Source organism: Rutidosis leptorrhynchoides, chromosome 10 (assembly GCF_046630445.1).
Source record: "Rutidosis leptorrhynchoides isolate AG116_Rl617_1_P2 chromosome 10, CSIRO_AGI_Rlap_v1, whole genome shotgun sequence".
Lineage (NCBI taxonomy): Eukaryota > Viridiplantae > Streptophyta > Magnoliopsida > Asterales > Asteraceae > Rutidosis > Rutidosis leptorrhynchoides.
The window spans coordinates 199248261-199261316 of NC_092342.1; the positions used below are offsets into that span (position 1 = coordinate 199248261).

A 13056-nucleotide genomic window follows, 5' to 3' on the forward strand; every position below is an offset into this window, starting at 1 on the left:
CATTCGGTCTTCCATACTTAGAGGTTCCAGATTTTCCATGATTGAAATTTTTGAATCTGAATCACTAGAGGATTCTGATTTAATGGTTTCTTCCTCGACAATCTCTGGATGTGTGATTTGTGGTTCAGGAGGAATGATTAGTGGTTCAGGATCTCTGAATTGTCCCTGAATATCCTCCGGATTCTCAATTGTGAGGTCGGGTTCAAAAAATGGATTATCAAAAATTTGAATTGGAGTACTTGGTCGACTAGATAACGATTCTAAAGAAAAATCAACGGCGACAATGTTGGCTAGATGTCTTGATCGAGTTACAGGTGGTGAACGTATGAAAGGTGGTGAACGTTTCACTCGGTGCATTCACTGAATATCCTATTAGTTATAAAGATAAAAATTATATAAGTTATCAAATTAATAGCCAATAGATGCAGCAGGTAGCCATGACCCTTTAAATCGGAAGCCCATAAGTCGCCACTAACAAATCCAACTATTAGGGCTCTTTGAAACATAGTATAGTTTCCATTCGAATTCGAATGCATTAGGGCAATGGGTGTCATGATGTAACGACCCGACAAAATCATCATTGACGGCGCCGTTAACTTAGGTCCCGTTGCGTGGTCATAGTCCCTAAATGATACGCGTTTGACCAAAATTATGTCGCATTCATTTGAAACGTGCATGACTTGCAAAGTTTTAAGTTACTAAACGGTTCGACAACATGTTTAAGTTTACAAAAGTTGTAAAGTATAAATGAAATAATTTGCGACATAATATAAGTTGGTAAATCTCGAATGCTATCAATAGCGTATATATGTATGTATGCTTGACGCCAAGCAAGTAATCAAAGTGTGCGCATGTATGCTTGACCTCAAGCAAGTAATCAAAGTGTATGCATGTATGCTTGACCTCAAGCATGTATAAGTGTACGCGAAAGCATGTATCAAGTAGCCAAGTATGAACCTGAGAAACATATAGAAAACTGTCAATGAAAAATGTTGGTGAAATCATAGGTGTATTTATAAACGTTGTTTTTGAACCACAAGATTTTGTATAGTTAATTATCCAAATCATTTAAATTCCAAAAGTATGTACGCGAGCACCCACTTTTCAAGACTTAACTGTATACGAACCCCACTAAATTAGTGTTAGAACCTACACTATACCCGAAAATATATTTCATCCGTTAACGGTAGCGAACCGTCCGAATGAGGGCTCGTCAAGCCCATGTGATCACATAACATAAGTTCACGTTTACACCCTGCAAGTGTAACTAATGATAATTGAATTGAGGCATTTTGTTCTAACTCGCTGTGGAATGTTTGTTTTCGTACTTGTGTTCAAAGTATAAAAGGATAAACCGTATATGTTTCTCATCCCATGATTTAAAGTATAAAAGTTGTTGAAAAGATGGGACTATGATCTCACCGTAGTTGCATACCAAAGTACTTGTAATTAAACGTTATGTAATGAAAGTTTCTTAGCCTTGACCTAAACAATTAAGTCATATCAATTACCGGTTACGACACAAGGTCGGTCAAAATGAGTTCAATTAGTCTTATGGCTCGTTACGACTCGATTAATATAGCATGTGAACCAAGTTGTCAAGTTTCATGCGAGAATCAAGTATAAAAGCATGTTTGAAAGATTGCATAAGTACTTGGTTAAGTTTGATTAAAAGTCAACTTTGGTCGGGTCAAAGTCAATGAAAAAGTCAACACGTTCGGGTCGGTCTCGGATAATTTTTTTGAGTTTTATAATCATATATGAGCATGTTAGAACAAGTTACATGTTAATTGGAGGTGCGTAGCATAGTTGGAATTAAACGAAAAATGGTCAAGTTGGACAGACCCTGATAGTTCATTTGGACGACATCAAGATTGGCTGGACGGTGTCCAACTGTAAAGGGCTGGACGGCGTCCAAGGGTTTGGATGACGTCCAGATTAGTGCACAGACCCTGTTTGCTGAAACACACAAGTGCACGAACTAAAACTCAAACAAACACAATTTGTGAACCGAAAACACTTAGAACATGTATCTTACACCGTTGGAAAGGTATCTTGACAAGGAAAACGACTAAGCACATTTCATCTATCAAGTTAATCATTTACAACAATAAAAACCTCATCGAATGATCGTTAAAAGTTCATTATTCAAGTTTCAAGTTCGTAAAACGCATTTCATGATTCGGGGATCCAATTTACATATATGATATGCCATTTTGAAGGTAATTAAACATACATGGCAACTAAACACCTATAAACAACATTGTCAAGCATTTAATGCACCAAAGGTTCATTTTAAAATCTATCAAACCCTAACCAAGAATCATGAATTCAATAATCATGTTAATGAGGTCTTACCAAGCCAACCAACATATCAAATTGAAGTTAATGATGATAGTAACACATTTAACACGATAGGTTTAACATCTAACAAAATTTAATCAATCAAAATCAAAGATTAAACTAACCCATTTCAAGTGTTCATGCTAGTTACACCAAATAACAAGATCGAGCATACAAATTACATACACGACATCACAATGAGCCATAGACACTAACTAACACCATTTCAAGTCAAAAACACTAAGAACATGAAATTTAGAGTTTTTAGAAAGTTACCCAAATGAGATGAAATTAGTATCAAGTTATAGAGGATGAAGAGAGGATCACGAATATGTAGTCGGATTTGTTGTGAGCTTCCTAGATCCGAAATAGATGATGAATCTTTGATGTTGGGGTTTGAGAGAAAAGATGGAAGTATTAAGAAAGGGATAAGAGAGAAATGAGAGGATGAGAGGTGGGAGGTGATGACTAGTTGACCCAGATTGGCCAAATGACAAGATTAGTCCCTCAAATTTGTAGTTGGGTGCGGAAATTAACCGAATGAATTATTTTAGTACGCGAGAGTAAACAGGAGATGTTATAATCTAATAACGGAAATGTTAAAAACATTAGTTAACGAAAGGTACGAATATAGATGATGAAAAGTATTATAAAAGAAAAGACGGGCGTTAAAATGAATTAACGGAAAAATGCAGGATGTTACATTACCTACACCTTAAAAGAAATTTCGTCCCGAAATTTAGTTGGAAGTAATAGTTGCCGTTTCTTCCTAGGGATCTTGCGTTGCCAATTCTACGAATAAGCGAAGGTACTTCCTTGGGTATTTCAACGAACATTGACAGTCGGGATTTTACGTTGTTTTAAAGTTTGATTTCACGATCCATAATTTCAACCGGTTCTCCTAGAAAGTAGAGTGTATCGTCGATAGCAAGCTCATCGAAAAGGATAACAAGTTCTGGTTTCGCAAGACATATCTTTAAGTTTGATACACTGAATGTAGGATGAATGAAGCTCAATTGAGTCGGAAGTTCGAAACGGTAAGCAACGGGTCCAATACGCCCCAAGATTTCAAAAGGATCAGAATATTGCAGATTTAGCTTTCTACGTTTCCCGAAACTGATTACACCTTTTCAAGGTACGACTTTTAACGTTATGCGGCTACCCACTTGGGATTTGAAAAGTTTACGTCTAACATCAGCATAGCTCTTTGGGCGACTACGGGCCGTCTTGAGCCTTTCTTGAATTTGAACGATCATAACGGTTATTTCATGAATGAGTTCGGGTCTGGTGGGTTGCTTGTTACCTACTTCGGCCCAACGAATAGGAGAATGACATTTGCGGCTATATAAAGTTTCGAAAAGGTGCGGCGTAAATACTCGAATGATAACTATCATTGTAAGAGGAATCAATTAAAGACAACAATACAAGTTCGTGATATGTTTTTCAAGGTTTGAATCGTATGTTTGCTTGGTCCGTCGGTTTATGGATGATACGCGGTACTCATGAATAATGTGGTCCCTAAAGTTCCTTGTAAAGTATTCCAAAGTCTAGAAATGATACGAGCTTCTCGATCCGAAATATATGGCAATGGCACACCGTGCCGAGATGGAATTTCTTTAAGATACGGTTGAACAAGTTTGTTAGGACTTGAAAACGTTTGCTAGAACAAGTTTCTTATCAGTTTCTGAAAACGTTCGTTAGGACAATTCACCCTCGAGGCGAATACTAGTATAATGTGAAGAGTCTCTCTCCATTGAGAATTTAGATAAAGGTTTTCCTTACACGGAAGTACGAGTGTAATGCGAGAGAAGTTTCCGCCTCGATGTGAGCATATCAAGCGTTTCGTAGTTCGTCTATAAAAGTGTGCGAAGACGAGATAGTATACACGTGTAACATATGTTTGAAGTTGAAAGAATTAGTCATTCAATCGGAAGCATAAAGATGGTTCGGCAATAATCAAAGGTGTGTCCTTGGTATGATTGTTGTCAATATTCCCGGAGTTTTTGGATGTCCAACACGAAAAATGATGTCATGTACCTGGCACATGGTGGTGATTAGGTTGATCGAGTCTAATCACCATCGCGTGTCATTAGAACTTTGGTATGACTTACCATAATATAACGACGTTGATCGAGTGTCGTTATATTACGCTAACTCATACCTCCATTCCCACATCATTCCATAGAATCAAGTTCGTAAAATCGTAAAGATCTAAAATGAACAAAGTATGACAGCATCTCTAACGTGACTCGTATTTGATCGAAAGAATTAGTGCAATTCTGAAGGTGCGTTTCTCGAGGGAAGTATACAAAATGATTGTTCATGTCAATGCGGTTCAAGTCAAACAATAATGTCTTTAGGTACGAAAAGAATAACGAATTATGATAACGAGTGGTACACAATCGTAGTGATAAGCGGTGATGACGATACTCATCTAAAGTAGTGATGGTAGTAACAAGAAGTGGGAGATAGTGAAGATCACCGGTGTAACATCGGTAGTGGTTAATGATCGCCATAACGGTGGAAACTTTACAGTACTCATGGATAGTAAAAATGGGACGGTGGTGAATAACAACCCGGGAGACAAGGTTCCCGAACTAGTGTAACGAATGAAGTCGTCGTCATCCTTACGCGTATGAATCTTGAATTTACGTGTGTTACCAGAAAGTGGCAGAATATGGATTCGTATGATGAAAGTTTGGTACCATTAAGATGTTCACCTAAGAATGATTCAAGTATATATGCACAAGTAGTCAAGTAAGTGCTATCTATAGCAAATGCAAGTCAGGATGCAATGATTAACTATCCGATTGTAGTCTAGATTCACTAATGCGTCCTAACGACTCTGGTAGACACACTAATGTACATCCTAAATCCCTACAACCAACGCTCTGATACCATCTGTAACGACCCGAAAAATCGTCATTGACGGCGCCGTTAACTTAGGTCCCGTTACGTGGTCATAGTCCCTAAATGAGACGCGTTTGACCAAAATTATGTCGCATTCATTTAAAACGTGCATGACTTGCAAAGTTTTCAGTTACCAAACGGTTCGACAACATGTTTAAGTTTACAAAAGTTGTAAAGTATAAATGAAATAATTTGAGACATAATATAAGTTGTAAATCTCAAATGCTATCAATAGCATAGATATGTATGTATGCTTGACGCCAAGCAAGTAATCAAAGTGTGCGCATGTATGCTTGACCTCAAGCAAGTAATCAAAGTGTATGCATGTATGCTTGACCCCAAGCATGTATAAGTGTACGCGGAAGCATGTATCAAGTAGCCAACTATGAACCTGAGAAACATATAGAAAACTGTCAACGAAAAATGTTGTTGAAATCATAAGTGTATTTATAAACGTTGTTTTTGAACCACAAGATTTTGTATAGTTGATTATCCAAATCATTTGCATTCCAAAAGTATGTTCGCGAGCACCTAATTATCAAGACTTAACTGTATACGAACCCCATTGAATTAGTGTTAGAACCTTAACTATACCCGAATATATATTTCATCCGCTAACGGTAGCGAACCGTCTGAATGAGGGCTCGTCAAGCCCACGTGATCACATAACATAAGTTCATGTTTACACCCTGCAAGTGTAAATAATGATAAATGAATTGAGGCTTTTTGTTCTAACTCGCTGTGGAATGTTTGTTTTCGTACTTGTGTTCAAAGTATAAAAGTATAAACCGTATATGTTTCTCTTCCCATTATTTAAAGTATAAAAGTTGTTGAAAAGATGGGACTATGATCTCACCGTAGTTGCATGCCAAAGTACTTGTAATTAAACGTTGTGCAATGAAAGTTTCTTAGCCTTGACCTAAACAATTAAGTCGTATCAATTACCGGTTACGACACAAGGTCGGTCGAAATGAGTTCAATTAGTCCTATGGCTCGTTACGACTCGATTAATATAGCATGTGAATCAAGTTGTCAAGTTTCATGCGAGAATCAAGTATAAAAGCATGTTTGAACGATTGCATAAGTACTTGGTTAAGTTTGATTAAAAGTCAACTTTGGTCGGGTCAAATGAAATGTCCCGTTCATATTGATTATAAACGTTCCATATTAATTGATTCTGTTGCGAGGTTTTGACCTCTATATGAGATTTTTTCAAAGACTGCATTCGATTTTAAAACAAACCATAACCTTTATTTTATCGATAAAGGTTTAAAAATGATAATAAAAAATATAGCGTTTTCACACGACCATTACATAATGGTTTACAATAATATTACACAACAATATATGTCTTCGAATGCAGTTTTCAAACAATATTAAACAAGCATAGACTCCAAATCTTGTCCTTAATTTAGTATGCAATAACGGAAGCTCTTAACAATTACCAGAGAATAAACATGCTTAAAACGTTAACAAAAATGTTAGTGAGTTATAGGTTTAACCTATATATTTATCAATCATAATAATTGATCACAAAATTTCATATTTTCATTTCTCATAAACATCATCCCATACATAGATATAAAAATCATTCATATGGTGAACACCTGGTAACCGACATTAACAAGATGCATATAAGAATATCCCCATCATTCTGGGACATCCATTGGACATGATATAAAAACTTGAAGTACTAAAGCATCCAGTACTTTGGATGGGGTTTATTAGGCCCATGATAGTGCTCGAAACGGACATATATTTAGTCACAATATCATCCCAATATGTAAAGTTTTTAGTTGTAATTATTCTATTTTTAAGTTGTAATCGTTTAAATAAATAAATGCGAAGACGAAGCACGAAGATTAAAGAATTGAAGAAAAAGTGCCACTAAAACTGAAAAAGGGTCTTTAAAGCCATAGTGCACTCAAAAGCGTCCTAAAAAGTGAGTTAAAAGACTTCGGATTTTGGGAGTTAAGGAAAATAATTTTTTGTTCAAATTACAAATCGCGAAACGCAAAGTACAAGATATCTACGCGTACGAAAGGACGTTCGAAAATCCGGAACCGAGACATAAACCGAGCGTAAACGTACGAGACAACGGTCCTAAAATTACAAGTCAACTATGCACAAGAATATAATATAATATATATATATAATTAATATAAATTATATAAATTATATATATATATATATATATATATTTAAATAAAACGTCGGCAAGCAAGAAAACAAAAGCAAGTGGCCTGATACAGCTGGCCATGCGATCGCATGGCCAAGAAGCCTAAAAAACCATGCGATCGCATGGGCCTGGAAATGTGGCCAAGTCCTATAAATTGCAACGAATTCAGTCAAATGAGAGCACACCTTCACACACTCTTTCGCTCTTCAGTTATATTTATATTTATAATTTTAATTTTAATTTAAGTTTAATAATAATTGGGTTATTGTAAGAAATATTTTACGGGTTTTAAAGTCAGAGTTCTGTCCGTGTAACGCTATGCGATTAATAACCACTGTAAGCTATGTTCTTCCTTTTTAAATTAATGTCTCGTAACTAAGTTATTATTATGCTTATTTGAGCCGAACTAATCATGATGTTGGGCTTAATATTAAGACGAGGTTATTGGACATTGTACCATAATTCGGGTTTGGACAAAAGACCGACACTTGTGAACATTGGACTATGACTATTAATAGGTGGGGGGTATTGTCTAATTGAATGACAACTCATTGGAACCTGTCGAACCTATCTTCAAATTAGTTAATCTAATAATTATTAAAATGATTACGAATGTCCTATTTAGTGACGTTTATACGACATCATTTACAATCATTTAATTAGTCAATTGGATTGGGTAATTGATTATTCATTATGGCCAAGTGAATAAATTAATGTATCATGGACTAATTAAAACAGGGGTGGATTACATACAAGGATAATTGGTGTAATTGTTAACGAAGTATTAAAACCTTGAATGACACGCAGTCGATAACCTGGTGTAATTATTAACAAAGTATTAAGACCTTGTTACAGTTCAAGTCCCTAATTAGTTGGAATATTTGACTTCGGAAATAAGGTTAATTTGACGAGCATTTTATAATTTTGACCGATGGACTATTATGGACAAAAACCAGATAGGTATCAAATAATCCAGGACAAAGGACAATTAACCCAGGATAATAAATCAAAACGTCAAACATCGTGATTACGGAAGTTTAAATAAGCATAATACTTTTATTTCATATTTCATCGTACCTTTATTTATTGTCATTTTAATTACTGCAATTTACTTTATCGCAATTTAAATTCTGTCATTTATATTATCATCATTTATCTTTCCGCTTTATTTAAAATCGACAAACCGGTCATTAAACGGTAAAACCCCCCTTTTATAATAATAATAATACTATATATATATATATATATATATATATATATATATATATATATATATATATATATATATATATATATATACATATATATATATTTATACAAATATAATTGTTTAAAAATATAGTACGTAATCGCTAGCTCCCTGTGGAACGAACCGGACTTACTAAAAACTACACTACTCTATGATTAGGTACACTGCCTATAAGTATTGTAGCAAGGTTTAAGTATATCCCATCTATATAAATAAATAAAACTTGTGTAAATTGTATCGTATTTCGTAATAAAAATAATAGTATTTCGTGTACCCCGCGGCATACATCAGGTTTTTTGGCGCCGCTGCCGGGGATCAAAAGCGAAACGCTATATTCTAAAAAAAAATAGTTTTTAATCTATTTTTGTAAAAAAATATATAAGTTTAAAAACATAAAAAGAAAAATATATTTCTATATTTTTAAGTCTTTAAATTAAAAAGTTTATTTTTTTTATTTCTTTTGTTAAAAGTTATAAGAACTAATAAGTAATTTTTTTAAAAAAAATATAAGTTTTATTTTAAATTATATAATACTTTCTATAAATTTAAATCAGAAAAAAATTAATTAAAATTGAAATCGGGCCGCAATACTGTAGCAGCCCAAGCACTGGCTTGGATCCAGAGTCCATGCGATCGCATGGAAAGACCAAAGAACACTCATGCGGTCGCATGAGGTGAAAAGACATGTCAGTTTCCTAGTTTGTACGGTTAGTGTTAGGTTTTTATTAATAATTATTATTATTTAATTAGTTAATTAGGGTTTTGTTAAATAATAGTTTAATTTAGTTTTATTTTTAGTTTTAATTAGTATTATTAAGTTTAATAATTATTATTAATTAATATTTTTATAAAATAATAATATAAAAATAATATTTTTATAAAAATAAGTAATTTTATCATTTTTGTCTCTTTTTAGAAATTGTATATTTTTAACGTTTAATTCGTAACTGATGTTATGCGAGGTGTATACGAAATAGTTATATTTTTATTGTGAAATACTATTAAATATGATACGATTTTACACAAGTTATTTATTTATTTATAGAATGGATATACCAAAACTTTGCTACAACAATATAGGCAGTGTACCTAATCGTAAAGTAGTATAGTTTTTAGTAAGTCTGGTTCGTTCCGCAGGGAGCTAGCCAAGTTTAATGCTATATTTTTAAACTATATTTGTATAAAAATATATATAAGTAATATTATTATTGTTATAAAAGGGGGATTTTACCGTTTAATGACCGGTTTGTCGATTTTATGTCTTAAGTCACAATTAAAACCTAATGTAAAATATTAAATATAAATACAACTTAATTTAAAGTGTAAAGTAAATGACGATAAATAAAAGTGCGATAATTAAAATGACGGTAAATAAAATTGCGATAATTTAAAAGTAGGATAATTAAAAGTGCGATAAGATATAAAATAAAGGAATTATGCTTATTTAAACTTCCGTAATCATGATGTTTGACGTTTTGATTTTGATTTATTCCCCTGGGTTAATTGTTCTTTGTCCTGGATTATTTGATATGTCCATACGGTTTTGTCCATAATAGTCCATCGGTCATAATTATAAAGTGCGAGAGTCTTCATCAAATTATCCTTATACCCGAAGTCAATTATTCCAACTAATTGGGGATTCGAACTGTAACAAGGTCTTAATACTTTGTTTAATGAATATACTAGGTTATCGACCGCGTGTAGTCCAAGGTTTTAATACTTTGTTAACAATTACACCAATTACCCTTGAATGTAATCCACCCCTGTCTTAACGAGTCCATTGACTATTAATCCATCCCCGTGTCCGGTCAAATGAACAATAATTTGTATTTATAGATATCCCGCCCACCGTACCCGATTAAGCGTATGTGGTTATTTATATATACGTCAAATTGTATTCTTTATATTAAATTAACAAGATATCATTTAGTTAATTAAATATAAAGCCCATTAATAGCCCATAGTCCAATTTCCACAAGTGTCGTTCTTTTGTTCAAACCCCAATTATGGTCCAAAGCCCAATTACCCAATCTTAATATTTAGCCCAACATCACGATTACTTCGATTTAAATAAGCATAATAATAACTTAGCTACTAGACATTAATTTAAAAAGGTTGAACATAACTTACAATGAGTATTAATAGCGTAGCGTTACAAGGACAGAGTTTTGACTTACAAACTTAAAACATTCGCCACTATAACCTTATTATTATTAAACTTATATTAAAATTAAAATTATAAAATATAAATATATATATATATATCGTATATGATATGAGAAAGGAAAAGAAAAAGGTGTGTTGAATCGATCAGAATGCGAGGCCTTTTATAGGCCCACTTTGAATTGTTGAGCTCCGCGAGTGCGGAGGTTTTCTTCATCACAGCTCCGCGAGTGCGGAGGTATGGATTCCAGCTCATCTCTTTGAGTTAAATGTGGGCTGCTTATAAATATAATATATAATAATATATATAATTTATTATATATTATTTTATATTCTTGTGCATAGTTGACTTGTAATTTTTGGTCCGTTGCGTCGCGCGCTGAAAGTTGGTTCATGTGTCGGTTCCGGATTTTCGAACGCCTTTTCGTACGATTTAATATCTTGTACTTTGCGTTTCACGGCTTGTACTCTTGTAATTTTTAGACGTTTCTCATCAATAATTTGAACCACTTGGATTGTACTTTGTACTTTTTAGCTTTTTGGTCATTTGCGTCTTCAATTCGTCGAATCTGTCTTTTGTCTTCACCTTTTATTATTTAAACGAATATAACTTGTAAATAGAACAACTGCAACTAAAAGCTTGTCTTTCTTGAAGGATAATGCTATGAAATATATGTTCATTTTAGCATTATCGGTAACTAGTTTTAAACTTAGTTTTTGCCGTAGTATTTTATATTTCTAGATTTATAGGCTTTGCCGTAAAATCCCTTAAGTGCTTTTTCTTTAGATTAAGATTTAGGCGCTTTAGAATTTTACCACGTCGCTTATCGTTTTAGTTTTAAATAAATTTTAGTGTCTTTTAAGTTAACTACCGTTTTGGATATAGAATTCTTCTAAGCTTTAATACCTTTAGACGCAAGTTTTAATATTTAGTTTTTAGACTTTTAAGTTTCGACGCTTTACTTTCTTATTATTATTTTTTGATCTTTTTATTTTTCGACGTTTGTTTTTCGATTCTTATTTTTCGACGCGTTTTTTTTCCTTTCTCATTTCTATGCTCTAGTTTCTAGGATATAGAATTTTCTTTATTTTTTTTTTTAACTTCGACGAAAAAAATTATTTTAAGCGGTTAAATTGATAGAGCGCTATTCGATGAATAAAACATATTTTAGGAAAGTGGTTCAGGTAGCTCAGCTAGTTAGAGTAAAGGACTGAAAATCCTTGTGTCAGTGGTTCGAATCCACTTCTAAGCAGGCCAAGGGTCCAAAGGCCGGGAGCGAGCCTGATTTTGAAATGAAAGTGCAAGAGTAAGCCAAAAAATGTGAGCGCTCCTGCACTATATGGCTTTTTTGCGTCGCCCTATCTTGCTGGAGGCAGATTTTGAAAAAAAAAGCTGTTTCTTAGGTTCTCGCGTCCCTGTGCCCAAAAGGATGGGTGAGTTCGGTTTGAGTGTTCATCGATCGGGTGGATCTATATGCTCCGGGGTGGTGAGACGAGGTGTAGCGCAGTCTGGTCAGCGCATCTGTTTTGGGTACAGAGGGCCATAGGTTCGAATCCTGTCACCTTGATGTGGGGCATTCCATCAGCAACAAATATGACCACTTCACTTAGGTCTACGTTGCCACTGCTCGATGGATGCCGGATTAAATAGTCGGGGAAAAGAAATGCAAATCATAATGGAAAAAGAAATGAGAATTCAAAATACAATGGTGCGGTCAGTGAGAAAAACATTATTTCGCGTCAGGTGCATTTCTAAACGGGCGTTCATTCCATTTCTCTTATTAATAACTGTACTCATGTTTGTATATATAATTTGTATTTCAACAGTAGGGGTCTCCTTTTTTGTCTCTCTTCTGGCAAAAGTAGCCGGCTTCTTAGGAGGGAAGGCCCTCTCTAGCATTTTGCTAAAGATGGGATGCTCTTCGACTCTGGCCTTCGTAACTGGCTGTGCTTTTCGAGCGCTCGTCACTACGGAGGCCACGCCCTATGTAGTGCTTTTCGCAGCTGAGGAAAGGGCTTCCCCGCCTCTACCCTCTATTCCTAGCCCTGGGAGTACAGGCTCCTCTTGGATTGATGCTACTTATAGGGACGGGGCTGAAGCTTCCTCTTCGGTGCTACTCCAGCACCAAACTCATATCCGTCCCAATGGTTCACCTTCCTTGTCCGAGGAATTTCCCTTTCTGAGGATGCCATCTCCTCAGCTAAGAGAGAT

General features: G+C 34.5%; 1 non-coding gene across 1 annotated transcript; it reads left to right on the forward strand.

The window, feature by feature from the left end:
* The first annotated feature begins 12337 nt into the window (after window positions 1–12337).
* TRNAP-UGG (transfer RNA proline (anticodon UGG)) lies at window positions 12338–12412 on the forward strand. The gene has a single exon. It is a non-coding gene; the product is annotated as a tRNA-Pro (tRNA).
* Window positions 12413–13056: the final 644 nt, after the last annotated feature.